Raw genomic sequence first — 23,362 nt, forward strand, 5'->3', positions numbered from 1 at the left:
TTCATCAATAGACTCAGCACAATCTCCGTTAAGAATCCCATCAGGGTTTTGGTAGGAATTGACAAACGGATTCTAAAATTTATAAGGAAATGAGGAACACCTAGAATAGCTAAAACAATTTTGGAAAAGAAAAATCAATTTGAAAGATTTATACTGTCAGATTTCAACATTTTTTTTTTTTAAGGTGATCTGGATTAAGGAGTGCACTTGTTGTGATGAGCACCGGGAGTTGTATGGAAGTGTTGAAACCCTATATTGTACACCTGCAACAAATACTGCCCTGTATTTTACCTAACTGGAATTTAAATAAAAACTTAAAAAAGAAAAATACCAACACTTACTATGAAGTTTGCTGTCGACATGAAGATCGACAATAGAACAATGGAGCATGATAGTGATTCCAGATACAAATACACACAAGTATATAGTCATTGCTTTTTCAAAAAGGTGCCAAGGATATTCAATGGGGAAAAAATAATCTTTTCAAATCATGGTGGTGGAAAAAATGAAATAGCCATATGGGAAAAAAAAGAAAAAAGAAAAAAGAAAAGAAAAGAAAGAAAGAGAGAGAGAGAGAGAAAGAAAGAAGAAAAGAAAAAGAAAGAAAGAAAGAAAGAAAGAAAGAAAGAAAGAAAGAAAGAAAGAAAGAAAAAGAAAGAAACCTCTACTGCAACTTGACACCATAAGCAAAAACAAACTTGAAATGGAGGGAAAAGCTAAATGTGAGTTAAAATTCTAAAATTTCTCCAAGGAAAAATAGGAAATTATGACCTTCATAGTGTGCTTGATTTGGGTAAAGTTTTTCAAATTAGGATGTCTAAAGCACAAACTATACAAGAAAAAATTTAGTAAATTTGACCTCACCAAATTAAAAAAAAAATTTGCTCTTCAAGTGTCACTATTTTGAAAATGAAAGGGAAAGTCAGGCAAACAATGAATCATGGAACACTACATCAAAAACTAATGATGTACTGTATGGTGACTAATAACATAATAAAATTTAAAGAAAGAAAAGAAAGAAGAAAGAAAGAAAGAGAAAGAAAGAAAGAAAGAAAGAAAGAAAGAAAGAAAGAAAGAAAGAAAGAAAGAGAAAGAAAGAAAGAAAGGAAGAAAGAAAGAAAGAAAGAAAGAAAGAAAGAAAGAAAGAAAGAAAAAGAAAGAAAGAAAGAAAGAAAGAAAGAAAGAAAGAAAGGAAGAAAGAAAGAAAGAAAAAGAAAGTCACAGGCTGGAATGAAGTACTTAGAAAAAATATATATCCAACTCAGGACACTTTTCAACTATATAAAGAACTCTTACAATTCAATCATAAGAAAATAAATACCCAACTAAAAAACTAAAAACATGGACAAAATATTTCAACAGACTACTTCAATAAAGAAGTAATACAAATGGCAAGTAGACACATGAAAACATGCTCACCATCATTTATTATTAGGGAAATGCAGATTAAAATCACAATTAAAAACTGTGTGGACACCTTAGCATGACTAAAATAAAATAGCTGACCATAACAAATGGTATGGAGCAACTAGAATACTCATACACTGGTGGTGGAAATGTAAAATAATGCAAACACTTTGGAAAATAGTTTGGTAGTTATCTAGTTAAATATACATGGCCCATACAACCCAGTCATTCCACACCAAGGTATACACAGAGAAAAGGAAAACCTATTTCTACAAAAAGTGTATTTATGAATGTTCCTTGCAATTTTATTTGTAATAGACAAAACCCCGGAGACAAACCAAATGTCCATCAACAGGGGCATGATCTAATTGTGGTATATCCATACAATGTCATAAACCATTAAAAAGGAATGAATTATTGATACATACAGCAACATGAATAAATCTGAAAATATAATACTTGAAAGAAGCCAGAACATCCCCCGGCCCAAAAAAAGAACACAGGTGGTATAATTACACTTATTAAGGCTAGACAATGAACATTAATCTATAGTGACAGAAATCAGTTCAATGGTTGCCTGGTGATGAGGGCATGAGGAGGGCCGGATGGATTTCAAAAGCACACAAGGGTATTTTTGGTTGTTATATATATATTATATATATATATATATATATTCATTATCTTGACTATGATGATTGGTTCACAAGTACATATATCAAAATTCATCAGACTGTACACTTTACCTTTTTTATTTTTTTAATTTAATTTAATTTTATTATGTTATGTTAGTCACCATACAATACATCATCAGTTTTTGATGTGGTGATCCACGATCCATTGTTTTCGTATAACACCCAGTGCTCCATGCAGTACGTGCCCTCCTTAATACCCATCACCAGGCTAACTCATCCCTCCAACCCCCTCCCCTCTAAAACCCTGTTTGTTTCTCAGAGTCCATAGTCTCTCATGGTTCGTCTCCCCCTCCGATTTCCCCCCCTTCATTTTTCCCTTCCTTCTCCTAATGTCCTCAATGCTATTCCTTATGTTCCACAAATAAGTGAAACCATATGATAATTGACTTTCTCTGCTTGACTTATTTCACTTAGCATAATCTCCTCCAGTCCCATCCATGTTGATGTAAAAGTTGGGTATTCATCCTTTCTGATGGCTGAGTAATATTCCATCCATTGTACACTTTACTTTTTGAAAGATTTATATTTATTTATTTTAGAGAGAGGGGGAGGGAGGGGGTGTGTGCCCCAGAGTAGGGGGAGGGGCAGAGAGAGAGAATCTTCAAGCAGACTCCCTGCTGAGTGTGGAGCCCAACGCGGGGCTCAATCCCCTAATCCATGAGATCACCACCTGAGCCAAAACCAAGAGTCGGGTGCTCAACTGACTGAGCCACCCAGGTGTTCCCAGACTGTGCACTTTAATTAAGTCTGTTGGGTCTCCCGTGTGTCAGTTTTAACTCAACACAGCCACACACACACAAAAGACAGAGGATGAGGATATATATTACAAATTTTACAAATTTATAAAATGTAAATACCAAGTACTATGTACACCAAGAACACATGTCTCACTGTATGCATTTTTCAGTTGCATAAAGAAAATGATATATATTAAACACACTAGAATTTCTTGTCTCTGTGAGAGGCATAGAGTGGGAGTGGAAAAAGCAAACAAAGAGTATCAAATAAATGAATGACAAGTGAGGGGCCTGGCCTGAAAGAATCACGAGAATAGTGATATGAGCTGGAAATAAGATTTTGTCAACCTCTGACCCTAAAGTATCCCCACTGTCCCTTTGCTTGAACTATTCTGACCTTCTCTTAGGCCTGTGAGAATCATACTTGTGACTGCCTTAGGGACTTTAGAGTGCTGCCCCTGGGGACCCTGAAGTGGTAACCCATTTTCCTCTCCTGTTCATCTGCCTACCTCATGCTTATTTTTGAGGTCTCAACTTAAATAACACTTTCTCATGAAGGCCTTTTCTGGCCACCCAATTATTTATCCCCAATTTAAATTACTCATCCTCTTTTCCTTTCTCTTAGTACCCTGAAAACTTCCTCCATTTCGGTATTTGTCATAAAAGTATATATTCGTTAGAGAGATCCTTTCTGAAACATCTGTCTCCCCATTCCAGCCCAAGCCCCATGGTGAAAGTTGCCATTGTCTGGTTTGTTCTCCACTGCATGTCCCGAGGGCCTCTTCCAATGCCTGCTACATAATAGACTCTCAAATATGTCTGTGGAAGGAATAAATGAATAAATGAATGAATTGGAAAACTGAATGGAAAGGATGGAAGAATCAGTAGAGGGATTGGTATATGAGTGTATATATTCAGTCTCCCTGCAGATGTGGCTCCATGTGGCCCTGACAGTGGGGAAACAGACAGGGATATGGGAGGGAGAGCAAAGGGATGAAAGGTACCCAGATATGGAATATAGGGGGAAAGGATGGAATGGAGAAGGAGAGACTAAGCAGAAAAAACAGTTGGAGGACTGAAAAGACTTAGGAAGGAGGGAGAGAGAAGTAGCAGCAAAGAGAGAGGGAGAGGGAGAGGTGGGGGGGGGAGAGGGACAGGAAGTAGGACTGCAGGGTGACAAGCAGAAAGCCAGGGGCAGGAGGAAAGTGAAGGAGCACCTCTCCCCAGTGACACACCTTACTGGGTGGTGATCAAAATAATGAATTCCAGGGCGCCTGGGTGGCTCAGTTGGTTAAGCGACTGCCTTCGGCTCAGGTCATGATCCTGGAGTCCCGGGATCGAGTCCCACATCAGGCTCCCTGCTCAGCAGGGAGTCTGCTTCTCCCTCTGACCCTCCTCCCTCTCATGCTCTCTGTCTCTCATTCTCTCTCTCGCAAATAAATAAAATCTTAAAAAAAAAAAATGATTTCCAGAAGTTCCCCCTTTTCTTTCTATCACTATTATCTCTCAACATTGGCCACGAAAAAATTAGAGCTGTCTGTAAACACCAAGACAGCAAAGGTCCCGCCTCACTCACTGCTTTTGGTGAAAAGCTGGTAGCTGAGATCTCACCAGGGATAAGGCTACAAGGAAAAAACACGAACAAGAACACACTCCTCATTCTCAAGCCAGCTGCATTCAGGTGGTTACGTGGGAAGCTCATACTGTGGAGGTAATAGACTGATGTATGCACTGTATTTGTAGAAAGAAAAAAAAGGAAATATTTTATCAAGTCTTTCATGTAATATGCCATGGAGAATTTCCCCATCGTGGGGCACTGGGAAGGAACTGAATCTTCTCAGGGACAACACAAGGAATTCCAGATAGAAGTTGCCCTGCTGCTGGTATTGGGAATTCATTATGTCAAACCTCTAAACTGGAATAGAGAATTTAATATCCCAAAGCCATGAAAAGGTTTGTAAACATGATCATTTGATCCCAAGCACATTTTTGCAGGTGGTGTTAGACTAAGGACACTCAATGAGAAGAAACGGCCACATTTTAGCATTTAGCATTTACATGCCCATATGAAACCCTAACATCCTGATCTTAGTTTTGCCATTAGATCTTCCCCTCCCATCTCCTGAGACATGAGGGAGGTAAAAATTTACAATGATCCTATTTTGGGTACCTTTGAGTAATGGTGTGTGCAGTGTGTGTGTGTGTGTGTGTGTGTGTGTGTGTGTGTGTGTGTGCCTGCCCTCACAGTGGATTTTATTTGGGGAGGACAAGGAAAGCAAACATGACGAGGGCTTATGAGAGTGAAACATTGGCTTTCCGATGGTAAACGATGGTAAACGGCAGCCCTGGCGTGGTTAACACAGGCCTAACCGAGAGGCTGATTAACTAACATACTTGTGAGGCTTATTCAGAGAGTGGTCATCAAGGAAAAGTTATTCTCAGATCCCTTTTATCATCAGATCCTTCTTTTGGGGGGGAGGGGGTGGTGAGGAGGGCCATTATTGGCTAGGTACAGTAAGAAATGTGCTAAGTATTATCAATATACAACTTAATGGTAGCCAAAAGGTATTTCTCAAAAAGGCAGTAAGGATATGTGTTGTCCATTTGCAGATAACTGTAAAATGTGAGGTACATAAAATAACATCGTGTGTAGAGTAAATGGATAATTATTTACATATGTGGGAGTAGTTACTAAATATGACCTGAAGTGGCCAATTCTATCTGAAAAACATCAGAAGCCAGTAACTCAACCATGGGACGTGTTGCCAGTTTGGACAGTCTAAATGTCAAGGACGAAGTGCTGAGAGATAAAATGAGACCTAAATGAGGACAACCTGCTTACGTGGGACCAGTTTAAGATTAAGAACACTGATTTCATGGTACCAGATGCTAGTGCATGAGTCCCTGATGGAAAAGCAGGTGTGAGGGAATGACTGAAAATTCAGGGGGCCTTAACCAGACATTTACCTTATCTTCTCATGGGTTGAGTCCGCCAACCATGCCTGCAAACACCAAGTGCTGGTCTCTGGATGAGATTATGGCAACACCTGAGGCCATGTCTATTCGAATGGGTACATGTGACATTTCTTTTTTTTTTTATTTGAAAGGTTTTTTAATTTTATTTTTATTATGTTATGTTAGTCACCATACAGTACATCATTAGTTTTTGATGTAGTGTTCCATGATTCATTGTTTGCATATAACACCCAGTTCTCCATGCGATATGTGCCCTCCTTAATACCCATCACTGGGCTAACCCATCCCCCCCCCCCCCACCGCCCTCCCCTCTAAAACCCTCAGTTTGTTTCTCAGAGTCCATAGTCTCTCATGGTTCGTCTCCCCCTGACATTTCAAAGTGGGTCATGGCATTTGGGTATGTGTGTTTCCCCATCTGCAGTAGGGTGAGAGGCAGGTGAAAGTGTGGAGTTATAGGTAAGAATCGGACAGTATGGGACTAGTATTTGTCCAGAGGACAAGACAACATCTTCCTCCTTTCCGACACTGCCACTCTTCCCTCTCGCGAGGCTTCTCTAAATGAGGCACAGGCACAAGGGCTTGGAATATTGTTCACTGGGATAGTTCCCCATCCCTCTCCATTTAGAGCCTTCTGGTCAAGTTGGGTTGAAGCACAGGCGTGGGCTCAAGAATGAAGCAGAATTCCTTTGACTCATTCTGCATCTTACCACCACTGACCCCTAAAGTGCCAGGATGAGGACTCAGCCCCAAATCTCCAGTGAGAAGAAAGGAAGAGAGAGTGATGTGGCAGCACCCAGCCTTCACAGGTGGGCACTGGCTCAGCTTACCGCTTAGTATTGTAAGAGAGAACATGGGTGTGTCCTACATGCATACGTGTCACCTCTCAGTGTGCAGTGGTACTGCGCTCAGTACTCCAGAATCTGGCCCATCACACGAGTCTTCCCTCTGAGGGAGGGGTGAGGAAGGGGCTTGGGATCAGGGCCTTTCCCTGGACTGAGAGTGGAAAGAGAAGCCTGACCCTATTCCCTGTGAGCTAGAGCCACGGATAGAAACTGATCTGGTCATAGAACAAGGAGGTCATGTGTAAAAACTGGTTTTGCTGTTACAACCTCAAATGTACCAGTTCTGGAAACTGTTAAAATGTGGGCCTGTTGATAAAAACAAATGGGAATTCACAAAAGTGAATTTTCACTAGAAAATGAAGAAGCAATAAAATCTAGCATGTAATTGCTGATGATTTTAAAACTTTTAATCATGGTGGAAATCAGTCACATGCTTTAGTTGACAACATACAACTCTATAAATGGAGCACTGGGTGTTATACGCAAACAATGAATCATGGGACACTACATCAAAAACTAATGATGTAATGTATGGTGATTAACATAATAAAATAAATAAAATAAAATATAACAGGGTGAGGATTATATAAATTATAAAGCAAAGGATATTTATTATAACATGTTAATTATCTTTAAAAAATCAAGCACTATAAGAAAATATGAAGGTGGATACAATAAAATATATGAAATTGCAAAGTTCAGAATTACTGGTTCAAAATCATTGCATACAAACATCTATGTTTTCACTTGTGACAGAAACTGATAGGCTAGCAGGTGGAGAGCAAGAAAGGTAGATAAATTTACAGAAATGATTATTACACCTATCAGCTTCTTTTTAAAAAATTTTATTATGTTATGTTAGTCACCATACAATACATCATTAGTTTTTAATGTAGTGATCCACAATTTATTTTTTTTTTGTAAAAGACCCAGGGCTCCATGCAGTATGTGCCCTCCTTAACACCCATCACCAGGCTAACCCATCCCCACACCCCCTCCCCTCTAAAACCCTCAGTTTGTTTTTCAGAGTCCATAGTCTCTCATGCTTCATCTCCTCCTCCTTCATTTTTCTCTTCCTTCTCCTAATGTCCTCCCTGCTATTCCTCATGTTCCACAAATAAGTGAAACCATATGATAATTGACTTTCTCTGCTTGACTTATTTCACTTGGCATAATTTCCTCCGGTCTCATCCATGTTGATGTAAAAGTTGGGTATTCATCCTTTCTGATGGCTGAGTAATATTCCATTGTATATATGGACCACATCTTCTTTATCCATTCATCTGTTGAAGGGCATCTCGGCTCTTGCCACAGTTTGGCTTTTGCGGACATTGCTGCTATGAACATTGGGGAGCATATGGCCCTCCTTTTCACTACATCTGTGTCTTTAGGATAAATACCCAGTAGTGCAGTTGCTGGGCAGGGTAGCTCTATTTTTAATTTTTTGAGGCACCTCCACACTGTTTTCCAAAGTGGCCGTACCAACTTGCATTCCCACCAACAGTGTAAGAGGGTTCCCCTTTCTCCACAACCTCTCCAACATTTGTTGTTTCTTGCCTTGTCAATTTTTGCCATTCTAACTGGTGTAAGGTGGTATCTCAGTGTGGTTTTGATTTGAATTTCCCTGATGGCTAATGATGATGAACATTTTTTCATGTGTCTGGTAGCCATTTGTATGTCTTCTTTGGAGAAGTGTCTGTTCATGTTTTCTGCCCATTTTTTGACTTGATTATTTGTTTTTTGGGTGTTGAGTTTGAGAAGTTCTTTATAGATCTTGGAAATCAGTGCTTTGTTTGTAGTGTCATTTGCAAATTCTTCTCCCATTCTGTGGGTTGCCTCTTTGTTTTGTGGACTGTTTCCTTTGCTGTGCAGAAGCTTTTTATCTTGATGAAGTCCCAAGAGTTCATTTTTGCTTTTGTTTCACTAACCTTTGGAGATGTATCTTGAGAGAAGTTGCTGTGGCCGATGTCAAAGAGGTTACTGCCTATGTTCTCCTCTAGGGTTTTGATGGATTCCTGTCTCACACTGAGGTCTTTAATCCGTTTTGAGTTTATCTTTGTGTATGGTGCTAGAGAATGGTTGAGTTTCATTCTTCTGCATGTGGCTGTCCAATTTTCCCAGCACCATCAATTGAAGAGACTGTCTTTTCTCCACTGCATATTTTTTCCTGCTTTGTCGAAGATTATTTGACCATAGAATTGAGGGTCCATATCTGGGCTCTCTATTCTGTTCCATTGGTCTGTATGTCTGTTTTTGTGCCAGTACCCTGCTGTCTTGGTGATCACTGCTTTGTAATATAGCTTGAAATCCGGCAACGTGATGCCCCCAGCTTTGTTTTGTTTTTCAACATTTCCTTGGCGATTCAGGGTCTTTTCTGATTCCATACAAATTTTAGGATTGTTTGTTCCAGCACTTTGAAAAATGTCATTGGAATTTTGATCGGAATGGCGTTGAAGGTATAGATTGCTCTGGGTAGCACAGACATTTTAACAATATTTATTCTTCTGATCCATGAGCATGGAATGTTTTTCCATCTTTCTGTGTCTTCTTCAATCTCTTTCATGAGTGTTCTGTAGTTCCTAGAGTATAGATCCTTTACCTCTTTGGTTAGGTTTATTCCGAGGTATCTTATGGGTTTTGGTGCTATTGTAAATGGAATCATTTCTCTAATTTCTCTTTCTACAGTTGCATTGTTAGTGTATAAGAAAGCAACTGATTTCTGTGCATTGATTTTGTATCCTGCCACATTACTGAATTGCTGGATGAGTTCTAGTAGTTTGGGGGTGGAGTCTTTTAGATTTTCCACAAAAAGTACCATGTCATCTGTGAAGAGAGAGAGTTTGACTTTTTCTTTGCCAATTTGAATACCTTTTATTTCTTTTTGTTGTCTGACTGCTGTTGCTAGGACTTCTAGTACTATGTTGAACAATAATGGCAAGAGTGGGCATCCTTGTCATGTTCCTGATCTTAAGGGAAAGGCTCTCAGCTTTTCCCCATTGAGGATGATATTCGCTGTGGGGTTTTCATAGATGGATTTTATGAACTTGAGGAATGTTTCCTCTATCCCTATACTCTAAAGAGTTTTAATCAGGAAAGGATGCTGTATTTTGTCAAATGCTTTTTCTGCATCAATTGAGAGGACTATATGCTTCTTCTCTCTCCTCTTTATCAATGTGTTCTATCACATTGATTGATTTGCGAATGTCGAACCCCCCTTGCATCCCGGGGATAAATCCCACTTGGTCGTGGTGGATGATCCTTATAATGTATTGTACAACGATCAGCTTTTAACACATGTGCTATCCAAATAACAAGTATTAGATTTTATTTTATTATTCTATGATAAAATAAAGGGCAGGAAACAAGAAAGAGGTAAATCTTTGGTAATGATTTCTTTACCCCAAGAGGTATTAGTTTCTGGAAGATTACTCCAAGGTTACGGAAGAATAATTCTGGAAACCAATAAAATGTGGATCTATTGAGAAAAATTAATGTGAATTCACACACAGAAAATTACCCTTGAAACTAATATTACACTGTATCTTAACTAACTAGAATTTAAATAAAAACTCAGAAAAAAGGCAACAAAATCTAACATATAGATGCTGAGGATTTTAAGGTTTTCAATGGTGGGTATAAATTGAACACATGGTTTAATTAACAACATGTAGCTACATTTACAAAATGTAGCAGGGTGAGGTATATATCTATTTAAAAATATAGGAGTGTGATTTCTTCAATATATTATAATATATTGCTTGTTAATAAAAGAAATCAAAGACTATGAGGAAAAATAAGTGCAAAACAATAAATTATCCCAATTTTAACATCCAGAATTATCTAGTTCTAACACTGGCTCAAAATCACTTCAGATACCTTATCATTCACCTATGAAATAAAAGAATAGGTTGGTAGGTGGAAAGCAAGAAAGACGGATAACTTGAAAGAAATGAATATCACAGAAATTGGCTTATACCACACATGCCATTCAAGATAAAAATATACTAAGTTTTGTTTTATTGGTATGCTAAAATAAAGAGAAAGGGAACAAGAAAGAGATGAATCTTGGTTTGGGATATATGTTTCTGGAAGATTCCTCCAAAATTAAGAAAATAGATTCTCAGTAACATTATATATTTGGGAACTTTATTATTTTCATGGCTCATTTAAATTTTGTTGGGCTCAGGAAAGTCCCTGCCTTGGAAGATAACATACGAAGAGGATAGTTCCTTTGCACTTTGTACCACGACAACCCCCCCATCTCCCATTTTTTTCGAGTACACTTATTTATTAAAGTATAAATTACAAAAATTATACAAATCATAATTGTGTTGCTCCAGGAAACTTCACAAAGTGAACACACCACACCTATGCAATCCCCCACTCAATTCGAAATGTAGAATATCACGTAGCTCCCTACAAGGCCCTCTTGGGCCCCTTGCCACTTACCCCCATCCTTCATCTGCAAAGTAACCACAATCCTCACCTCTGGCAGCATGGTCTAGTTTTGTCTGATTTTAAATTTATGTAAATGGAACACGGCGCGCGCGCGGGCATGTGGAGTTGAGACTGGGGTTTAGCTACTCTGTGTAGGCGTCGGGCTTTGAAATGCAGTGGGACTTAGTGAGTTTCCCACTGTCCCCAGCGTGCGGGTGAAGCTGGTGTCTGCAGGTTTCCAGACGGCTGAGGAACTCCTAGAGATGAAACCATCCGAGCTCAGCAAAGAAGTTGGGATATCTAAAGAGGAAGCTTTGGAAACTGCAAATTATAAGAAGAGAATGTCTCACAAGTAAACCAAGATATGCTGCTACAGCTGAGTCAGGCAAGAAGTGTACAGCACTGGAACTTCTTGAGCAGGAGCATACCCAGAGCTTCATAACTACCTTCTGTTCAGCACTAGATAATATTTTGGGGGTGGAATACCCTTAACCAAAACAACAGAAATTTGTGGTGTACCAGGTATTGGAAAAACACAATTATGTATGCAGTTGGCAGTAGATGTGCAGATACCAGAATGTTTTGGAGGAGTGGAAGGTGAAGCAATTTTTATTGGTATTGAAGGAAGTTTTATGGTTGATAGAGTGGTAGACCTTGCTACTGCGTGCATTCAGCACCTTCACCTTATAGCAGGAACACATATGGGAGAGGAGTACCCAAAAGCTTTGGAGGATTTCACTCTTGAAAATATTCTTTCCCATATTTACTATTTTCGTTGTTGTGACTACACAGAGCTATTGGCACAAGTTTATCTCCTTCCAGACTTCCTTTCAGAACACTCAAAGGTACTTTTAACTAATCAGATGACAACAAAGATTGATAGAAATTGGGCCTTGCTGGTTCCTGTGTTGGGTGGGGGAGAGTTGGGGACATGCTGCTACAATACGGCTAATCTTTCATTGGGACCAAAAGCAAAGGTTGGCAACATTGTACAAATCACCAAGCCAGAAGGAATCTACAGTACTGTTTCAAATCACACCTCAGGGATTTAGAGATGCTGTTGTTGCTACTGCATCTTCTTTGCAAACAGAAGGTTCGTTGAATTCCTGGAAACGGTCACGAGAATCAGAGGAAGAACAGGAATCCAAAGACTAGTCTTAAAGTATACATATATGTGGATGCTGTGAGATGTAATACATACAAGCAGTAGACTCTTTACTTTAAAATATAAACACACACTATGGCATATATGAATCAAGAGCATATGAAGTGAATGTGAAAAACACTAAATGAGTATGATTCTCTGAATTTTTCTAAAGCAGTTCTACAATTATATTTTGCCTGTTTTCATTTTTAGTAACAGTCAACAGAGATGATACAGATATTGTATTTTTGCAAATGTGGAAAGCTGATCTCGTGTGGCCAATCTGAATTTACCATTCAGGCTGTTTTTTCCTCTTTTCTTTGTTAATTGCCTAGAAAATCCTAGGAAGAAAAGAGTTTGGTTTTTTTTTTTTCACATTCCTATTGGGTTCTCCTCTTTATTTATTTATTTTTTTTTTTAAAGATTTTATTTATTTATTTGACAGAGAGAGACACAGCGAGAGAGGGAACACAAGCAGGGGGAGTGGGAGAAGGAGAAGCAGGCTTCCCGCGGAGCAGAGAGCCCGATGTGGGGCTTGATCCCAGGACGCTGGGATCATGACCTGAGCCGAAGGCAGACGCTTAACGACTGAGCCACCCAGGCGCCCCTGGGTTCTCCTCTTTAAATGTAGTTTTGATAATTCTTAAGAATGACTTGTTTTTGAGCCATCTCTTGCTTGGCATCATGGCTGCCCTCAGACCTCTGTTGAAGCCCAGTACCATTAAAAAGAGAATCAAGAAGTTCATCCAGCACCAGTCAGACCCATATGTCAAAATTAAGCACAACTGGTGGAAACCCAGACTCATGGACAATAGGGTGCACAGAAGATTCAAGGGCTAGATCTTGATGCCCAAAACTGTTACAGGAGCAACAAGAAAACAAAACACATGCTGCCCTGTGGCTTCTGAAGTTCCTAGTCCACAATGTCAAGGAGCTTGAAGTGCTCCTGATGTGCAACAAATCTTACTGTGCAGAGATTGCTCACAATGTCTCCTCCAAGAACCACAAAGCCACTGGAAAGACCAACCCAGCTGGCCATCTGAGTTACCAGTCCCAATGCTATGCTGCGCAGCCAAGAAAATGAATAGACTGCTCATGTGCACGTCGTATTTGTGTTAATAAAACTGTAAAACTACAAAAAGATAAATTTATGTAAATGGAATCATACGGTATAGAGTCTTTTGTGTTTAGCTTCTTTTCACTCAACATCATTTTCCTGTATTTTATCCATGCTCTTGGTTCTGGTAGTTACTCAATATCTTATTGTTACATTATATTCTGTCATGTGAATGTGTATAATTTATTCATTAATTTTACTTGTTATGAATATTTGGGTAGTTTTTTGTCTGGGATAGTACATATTTTGCTATATGAACAATATTGTACAGACTTTAGTGATAATTGTACTTATATATGTGAATTTGTGTAGTTATCTAGGAGCTGAACAGCTAGGTGATAGGACATTGCCTACACTCAGCTTTATTAAATAGTACCAAAGAAATCTCCAAAATGATCATACCATTTAAAAAAATGTGTGGTAAAATGTAAACAACATAATATTTATCATTTTAACCATCCATAAGTATAAAATTCGTGGTATTAAATACATTTACAATGTACTCATTACCATCACCACTAACTATACCTAAAAAGTTTGTCATCATCCCTAACATAAACCTATTAAAGAATAACTCCCCATTTCTTCCTCCCACCAGCCCCTAGCAATCTCTATTCTATTTTTTGCCTGTATGAGTGAATTTGCCTATCCTAGGTAACCCATGTAAGTGGAATACATTATATGGTATAAACACAAATATAGTATTTGTTTTACTGTGTCTGGCTTATTTTAGTTAGCATAATGTTTTCAAGGTCCGTCCATGTTGAGACATATATCAAAATTTCATTTTTTATATCTGATCAATATTCCATTGAATGAGTATACCACATTTTGTTTATCCATTCATCAGTTGATGGACACATGGCTGTTTACACCTTTTGGCTACTGTCAATAATGCTGCTATGAACATGGGTATACAAATTTCTGTTTGAGTTCTTGCTCTCAAATTTTCTAGATATATACCTACAAGTAAAATTGCTAGGTCATGTGATAGTTCTGTGTTTAACTTTCTGAGAAGATGCCAGCACCTCAGCCATGAAAAGCTGTGATCAACAATCAGAACCTAGAACCTCAATATTTAGAGAACAAAGTCCTTATTGCCCACGCGGGCTCCAGCAAGCCACCCCAGCTGCCTGCCTGCATTTTCTTCTGAGAGCTTTATTATTTTACATTTCTTACTTAGGTGTGAAATACAGCTCAAATGGATTATTTCACATTTTGTGAAGATGGGGGAATATTCCTTTTTTCCCCCTGTAGAGATATATAATTGATACTGCACAAGTTATTAAAAAGACCATCTTTTCCCCACCTCATTGCAATGGCATTTACATCATCAGTGACCATATATGCACATGTGTGTTTCTGGACTCTTTAGTCTATTCCATCTGTCTGTTTATCCTTGCACCAGTAATACAATGTCTTCATTATAACTTTCTATTAACTCTTTTTACAGAGCCCTTCAGCTATGCTTCTTCAAGATTAATTGGCTCTTTCTCTCCATTTACATTTCCATATACATTTTAGAATGAACTTGTCAATTTCCAAAAATCCTGCTGTTTTTTAAAATGTAATTATATTTTAATTTTAATTCCAGTATAGTTAATATATAGTGTTATATTAGTTTCAAGAATACAATATAGTAGGTTCAATAGACAATAGATTCAACAACTCCATACATCACCCAGTGCTCATCACAGCAAGTGCACTCCTTAATCCGCATCACCTATTTCACCCATCCCATCCCCCACCTCCCATTTGATAACCATCAGTTTGTTCTCTATAGTTAGAATCTCTTTCTTGGCTTCTCTCTCTTTCCCTCTTTCTTTCTTTTACTCTTTTGTTGCTGTTGTATCTTAAATTCCACATATAAGTGAAATCATATGGTATTTGTCTTTCTCTGAATGACTTATTTCACTTAGTATTATACTCTCCAGCCCCATCTATGCCATTGCAAATGGCAAGATTTCTTTCTTTTTATGGCTGCATAATATTCCATTGTGTATATATACCACATCCTCTTTATCCATTAATCTATTGATGGATGCTTGAGCTGCTTCCATAATTTGGCTATTGTAAATAATGCTGCTATAAACATAGGGGTGCATATATCCCTTTGAATTAGTGTTTTTGTATTATTTGAGTAAATAACCAGTAGTGTGATTACTGGATCATAGGGTAGTTCTATTTTCTAACGTTCTAAGGAAACTCCATACTGTCTTCCACAGTGGCTGTGCAAGTTTACATTCCCACCAACAATGCAATAGGGTTCCTCCTTCTCCACAACCTCACCAACACCTATTGTTTTTTGTGTTGTTGATTTCAGTGATTCTGACAGGTGTGAGGTGATATCTCATTGTAGTTTTGATTTGCATTTCCCTGATGATTAGTGATGTTGAGCATCTTTTCATGTGTCTGTTGGCCATCTGGATGTCTTCTTTGGAGAAATGTCTGTTCATATCTTCTGCACATTTCTTAACTGCATTATTTATTTTGGGGGGTTGAGCTTAATAAGTTCTTTATAGATTTTAGATATTAACCCTTTATCAGATATATCATTTGGAAATACCTTCTCCTATTCAGTAGGTTGCCTTTTAGGTTTTTTTAAAAAAAGATTTAGGGAGAGTGGGGCGAGGGGCAGAGGGCAGAGGGAGAGAGAATCTTGAGCAGACTCCCCACTGACCATGGAGCCTGATGTGGGCTCAATCTCAAGATCCTGAGATCATGACCTGAGCTGAAATCAAGAGTCAGATGCTTAACCACCTGAGCCACCCAGGCACCCAGGTTGCCTTTTAGCTTTGTTGATTGTTTCCTTCGATGTGCAAAAGCTTTTTATTTTGATGAAGTCCCAATAGCTTATTACAGGTTTTGTTTCCCTTGCCTCAGTAGACATATCTAGTAAGAAGCTGCTACAGCTGATGTCAAAGAGGGTATTGCCTATGTTCTCCTCTAGGATTTTGATAGTTTCCTGTCTCACATTTAGGTCTTTCATCCATTTTGAAGTTATTTTTGCATATGGAGTAATAAAGGGGTCCCTTTCATTCTTCTGCATGTTGCTGTCCGGTTTTCCCAACACCATTTGTGGAAGAGACTGTCTTTGTTTTCACAGGATGTGCTTTCCTGCTTTGCCGAATATTAGTTGACCATATAGTTGTGGGTCCATTTGTGGGCGTTCTATTCCATTCCACTGATCTATGTGTCTGTTTTTGTGCCAGTACCACACGGTCTTGATGACTACAGCTTTTTTTTTCCTCATTAAATTTATGTTTTAATGGGTCTCAAAATTCTGTGACAGATTTTTGGTCAAGTTGTTTCCATTAAAAAGTACTGATTTTAAAAACCAATAACTTAAAACTACCACACACAGGAAAAAACAAATGGTCCACAAAACATTTTCCTTTCCTTCTGATGGTTTTACGGTGCATTGTTATCATTAACCAGTCTTTTACTATTAAACTTAAATGGCCAATTAACACAAACAGTTCTGACACCATTCTTCCACCACTGATTAAGCCTGGGGTGGCAGTGGATATTGGGGATAATATTCATTTAGCCTTCTGAGCTTTCTGGGCAGACTTGGTGACCTTGCCAGCTCCAGCTGCCTTCTTGTCCATTGCTTTGATGATACCCACGGCAATCATCGGTCTCATGTCACGAACAGCAAAACAGCCCAGAGAAGGATAGTCAGAGAAGCTCTCAACACACATAGGCTTGCCAGGAACCATATCAACAATGGCAGCATTGCCAGATTTCAAGAACTTGGGACCATCTTCCAGCTTTTTTCCAGAACAACAATCTATCGTCTCTTCAGCTCAGCAAACTTGCAAGCAATGTGAGCTGTGTGACAATCCAGCACAGGTGCATATCCAGCACGGATTTGGCCTGGATGGTTCAGGATAATCACCTGAGCCGTGAAGCCAGCTGCTTCCATTGGTGGATCATTTTTGCTGTCACCAGCCACATTGCCACAACAAACATCTTTGACAGATATGTTCTTCACATTGAAGCCCACATTGTCCCCAGCAAGAGCCTTGCTCAAAGCTTCATGGTGCATTTCAACAGACTTTACTTCAGTTATAAGATTGACTAGAGCAAAGGTGACCACCATGCCAAATTTAAGAACACCAGTCTCCACTCTGCCCACAGGGACAGCACTGATACCACCAATTTTGTAGACATCTTGGAAGGGTAGATGCAAGGGCTTGACAGTTGGATGAGTTGGTGGCAGACGGTAATCCAGAGCTTCAAGCAGTGTGGTTCCACTGGCATTCCCATCTTTATGGGTGACTTTCCATCCCTTGAACCAAGACATGTTAGCACTTGGTTCCAGCATGTTTTCACTATTCCAACCAGAAATTGGCACAAATGTTACTGTGTAGGGGTTGTAGCCGATCTTCTTAATGTAGGTGCTGCCCACCTTAATGATTTCCTCATATCTCTTCTGGCTATAGGGTGGCTCAGTGGAATCCATTTTGTTAACACCAAAAATTAGTTGTTTTACACCCAGTGTGTAGGCCAGAAGGGCATGCTCATGGGTCTGCCCATTCTTGGAGACACCTACTTCAAATTCACCAACACCAGCAGCAACAATCAGGACAACACAGTCAGCCTGAGATGTGCCTGTAATCATGTTTTTGATAAAGTCTCTGTGTCCTGGGGCATCAATGATGGTCACATACTTGCTGGTCTCAAATTTCCACAGGGAGATATCAATGGTGATACCACGTTCACGTTCAGCTTTCAGTTTATCCAAGACCCAGGCATACTTGAAGGAGCCCTTTCCCATCCCAGCAGCCTCCTTCTCAAATTTTTCGATAGTTCTTTTGTCGATCCCATCACATTTGTAGGTCAAATGACCAGGAGTTGGTAGACTTGCCCAAATCTACGTGTCCCATGATGATGAGATTGATGTGAGTTTTTTCCTTCCCCATTTTGGTTTAGGTCTAGTGGTGGTTTTCATGACACCTGTGTTCTGGCAGCAAACCCATTGCAAAAAAGCTACAGCTTTTTAATATAGCTTGAAGTCAGGCATTGTGATGCCTCCCACTTTGCTTCTCTTTTTCAAGATTGCTTTGCCTCTTAGGGGTCTTTAGTGGTTCCATACAAATTTTTGGATTGTTTGTTCTAGCTTTGTGGAAAATGCTGGTGGTATTTTGATAAGGATTTCATTGAATGTGTAGATTGCTTTGGATAGCATAGACATTTTAACAATGTTCTTCCAATCCATGAGCATGGAATGTTTTTCCATTTCTTTGTGTCCTTTCAATTTCTTTCATAAGTGTTCTACAGTTTTCATAGTACAGATCTTTTACCTCTTTGCTTAGGTTTATTCCTAGGTATCTTATGTTTTTTGCTGCAATTGTAAATGGGATCAATTCCTTGATTTCTTTTTCTGCTGTTTCATTATTTGTGTATAGAAATGCAACAAATTTCTGTACATTGATTTTATATCCCTGACTTTGTGAATTCATATATCAGTTCTAGTAATTTTCTGGTGGGGTCTTTTGGGTCTTCTACATAGGGTATCATGTTGTCTGCAAATAGTGAAAGTTTGACTTCTTCCTTGCTTATTTGGATGCCTTGTATTTCTTTTTGTGGTCTGATTGCTAGGACCTCCAGTACTATGTTAAATAACAATGTTGAGAATGAACATCCTTGTCTTGTTCCTGACCTTAGGGGAAAAGCTTTCAGATTTTTCCCATTGAGGGCCATTTTAGCTGTGGGTCTTATGTATATGGCCTTTATTATCTTGAGGTATTTTCCATCTACTCTACTTTGTTGAGGGTTTTTATCAAGAATAGATGCTGTATTTTGTCAAATGCTTTTTCTGCATCTATTGAAAGGATCATATAGTCTTATACTTTCTTTTATTAATGCGGTGTATCACATTGATTGATTTGCAAATATTGATCCACCCCTGCAGCCCAGGAGTAAATCCCACTTCATCATGGTGAATAAGTTTTTTTAAAGATTTTATTTATTCATCAGAGAGAGAGAGAGAGCGCAAGCAGGGGGAACGATAGGCAAAGGGAGAAGCAGGCTCCCCGCTAAGCAAGGAGCCCAATGCAGGACTCGATCCCAGGACCCCAGGATCATGATCTGAGCCAAAGACAGACGCTTAACCAACTGAGCCACCCAGGCGTCCCAGTGAATAAGTTTTTAAATGTATTTTTGGATTCGGTTTGCTAGTAGCTTGTTGAGAATTTTTGCTTCCATGTTCATCAGAGATAGTGGCTTGAAATTCTCCTTTTAGTGGAGTCTTTGTCTGGCTTTGGAATCAAGGTAATTCTGGACTTGTTGAATGAGTTTTGAAGTTTTCCTTCCATTTCTATTTTTTGAAACAGTTTGAGAAGAATAGATATTAACTCTTCTTTAAATGTTTGGTAGAATTCCCCTGGGAAGCTATTTGGCCCTGAACTTTTGTTTGTTGGGAGATTTTTGATTACTGATTCAATTTTTTGTTGCTTATGGGTCTGTTCAAATTTTCTATTTCTTCTTCTTTCAGTTTTGGTAGTTTGTATATTTTTAGGAATTTATCCAATTCTTCCAGTTCTGTGGCATATAATCTTTCATTATATTCTCTTAGTGTTGTTTGTATTTCTGTCGTGTGGGTTGTGATCTCTCCTCTTTCATTTGTGATTTTATCTATTTGGGTCCTTTCTTTTCTTTTTGATATGTCTGAGTAAGTGTTTATCAATTTTATTATTTCTTTCAAAGAACCAACTCCCAGTTTCATTGATCTGTTCTGAGTTTTTGTTTGTTTGTTTGTTTCTATATAATTTATTTCTGCTCTAATCTTTATTATTCCTCTTCTTCTGATGTCTTTAGGCTTTATTTGCTATTCCTTTCTAGCTCCGTTAGGTGTATGTTAGGTTGTGTATTTGAGTCTTTTCTTACTTCTTGAGGTAGGCTTGTATTGCTATATACTTCCCTCTTATGACTGCCTTTGCTGCATCCCAAGATACACAAATTTCTGATTGAGAAACAGAGAGTGATCTGATCATATTTCTGTCATGTTTGAGGGTAGTTTTAAAATATGCTATGTATATATTATAATTAAATCAATATAGTAATATCTGAAATATATTATGCATGATGTGTTAGTGAAGCTATTGATGGCCTTCCAAATTTCAAGCTTGTTGCTAGCCATCGAGGAACCAAAGGCAACTAAAACAGAATCACTGGTTAGTAGTCCTGTCTTGTCCATAAGAGGAGAGACACCTTTACACACAGAAGAAGAGATATTCAGAAATCAGGTCAAGAAGGCCTTTAAAGGCCTAACTAAATAAAATGTGGACTTTATCCTAAGGAAGCCATTAATAATTGGTATTTAGTCAGAGTAGTGATGTGGCCACATTTGTGTGCATCATAAAGACCATTTTTTTGTAGGACAGATGATATATTGGAAGGGTGTCAGTGAGAATGCTGTTCTAGTGGTCCAGGGGGACACTGAAATAAGACAGTGGCCATTGGGTTGCTAAAGAGGGAATGGACTACAGAAAAACAGTTGAGGTTGGCCAGAAAAGTCTTGGTGAGGGAATATGTGGGGAATCCAAGGTTGACTCCAGATTGCCTTGTGGTTTGGGTGACTGGGAGGTGCTGATGCCTTTCAGTAAGCTGGAAAATAGGAGAGCAGGGGCTTTGAGAGAGAGGAGTTTGTGTTGGACCATGAATGTATGAAACAAGGGAAGGGTTGGTTAATGGGGGTTTTATATCTGACTGTGTGCATGTGTGTACATGTGACTATATGAATAGTCACCAGTGATGTGTGAGTGAATGTGTGACAATGGATGGGCAATGGTGACACCAGAATGGGTATGCATCATATAAAACTATAACAAACGTTCATTATCAGATTTCATATTTTCTCATTCTATTGTCTCAAAATCTCATTTAGACACTAGCCAAACACAAATGTCTCACGTATTTATTCAAATGTCAAAATAACAATTTATACCCAAATTTTGATATAAAATTGACTTATTCATTGATTTCTGCTTTCATTTCAAAATGTAGAAAGCAAGAGAATATTTTTACCATCATTATGGCAAGAAAAAAGCTGGATGGACTGCAAATTAATTTTCTTAAACTCCTCAGAAAACAGAGCAAAAAGCCAAACTCAAAATTTTGACACAGAATGGAACCCTCAGCTATAAGCACTATTTTGGTGTCTGTTTACTTGAGACATATGCCACCAGATACCATATAAGGTGGCAGGAAGATTAAATTAGAAATAATTTAATAAATTGCTAAAGGCCTAGCATGGACAAGCCTAAGAATGTGAAACACTGTGGGCCACAGGCATAAAAGTTTCCCACACTCTTGGCAGGTTTTTCCTTAGGAGACCCCACCAAGCTTTCACAGGGAGAATTAGCAAGTAATCAGAGAAAACTTTCTCTTTGATGCTGTCTGAGGGGAAGGCAACAACAACCACTACCAAATCCACCCTGCCCATAGACTCTGTCTATATTATAGAAAAAATTAATCTTTAAGGGAAAATTCATCAAAACCTGCATCCTGAGGGCACTGATGGAATTCCATTACAACTGGGACAGGGCACAACGCTCACCACCAAAACTCTGCCCAGACCCATCTCCCCTATCTTTCCCAAGTAAGAAAAGCCTCAATACAAAAGAGGAGGGGGCATCACAACATTAATTTGAGGACACTGCTGGAAAGCCACTGTACATAGGGTAAGGGAACAGGGGGGAAAACAAGGCTCTTCCTCTGGAGGAGGGAAAGGAATTCTTGTTAAGCCCATCATTGTATCTGGAGGAGAGGCAGGAAGACTTGGGTAATCCACGTGCTTAAGACTCGGGTATACAGTGCCTGCCTAACACTGAGACTAAATCAAAAGATCAAATACATTCATCAGGCTTATTCCTCACACAAACCTAACAAGTATACAACAAATATAACAGTGAAATACAACTGGTAGAACCACAAGAGACAGAGTCACTCTGGGGAGAAGCACAAGTGGTGAGAGAGAAAATAAATTACTGGAAGAATATTAAGGTTCAAGTGGTGAGAGAGAAAATAAATTACTGGAAGAATATTAAGGTTCTCGTACCCATAGCAACAATAACAAAAAAAAAAATTCCCCTTTAATCTGGTAACCAAAGCAACAGTAATCTTCAATTCTGGTAACCATAGCAACAACAAATTTCAGCTGCAGTGCATGTTCCAGACCACATTAAAACACACCTCCGCAGTAAAGGCCTAGAAGAGGGAAAAACTGGCTCATATCCAAGCATTAAAAATATTTATCTCAGTGTCTGCTATCCTATACATGTCCAGCTTGCAACAAAAAACTACAAGGCATAAAGAGAGGCAAGAAAAACACAGTCTGAAAAGACAAAGTAATCATTAAAATTAGACTCAGATATGACACAGGTGTTGGAAATATCAGGCAGAGAATTTAAAATAATTATAACTAATGTTAAAGGCTCTACTGGAAGAGGTAGAGAACATGCAAGATTAGATAAGTAATTTAAGAAAAGAGATAAAAGCTGTAAGAAAGATTCAAAATGCTAGAAATAAAAGAAACACCGACAGAAATGAATAATGCCTTCAACAGGCTCATCAATATTCTTTTTTAAAATTTTATTTTGTTATGTTGTCACCAATGTTCTCAAAACAGCTATGAAAAATCTGAATTTGAAGATAGGTCAATAGAAATTATCCAAATTCAAATACAAAGAGAAAAATACAGTAAAAAAAAAAAAAGAACATCCAAGAGCTGTGGGACAATATCAAACAGTGTAACATATGTGTAATTGAAATTCCATAATGAAAAGAAAGAAAGAGCAGGCCAGACTTAATACTTGAAAAAATAATGGTCATGAATTAACCAAAATTAATGACAGACAACAAGCCATAGAACCATGAAGTTTAAAGAATACCAAGCAAGATAAATACCAGCACACACACACACACACACACACACACACACACACACGGACACACAGGCATATGACATTTAAACTGCTGAAAACCAAAGAAAATCTTGAAAG

General features: G+C 38.6%; 2 pseudogenes; one reads left to right on the top strand and one right to left on the bottom strand.

Moving 5' to 3' along the window:
- The first annotated feature begins 360 nt into the window (after positions 1-360).
- On the top strand, positions 361-12,310 carry LOC118521720 (DNA repair protein RAD51 homolog 3 pseudogene; annotated as a pseudogene).
- A 4,575-nt stretch (positions 12,311-16,885) lies between these two features.
- LOC118521718 (elongation factor 1-alpha 1 pseudogene) lies at positions 16,886-18,280 on the bottom strand (annotated as a pseudogene).
- Between the last annotated feature and the right edge of the window lie 5,082 nt (positions 18,281-23,362).

This window comes from Halichoerus grypus, chromosome X (genome assembly GCF_964656455.1).
Source record: "Halichoerus grypus chromosome X, mHalGry1.hap1.1, whole genome shotgun sequence".
NCBI lineage: Eukaryota > Metazoa > Chordata > Mammalia > Carnivora > Phocidae > Halichoerus > Halichoerus grypus.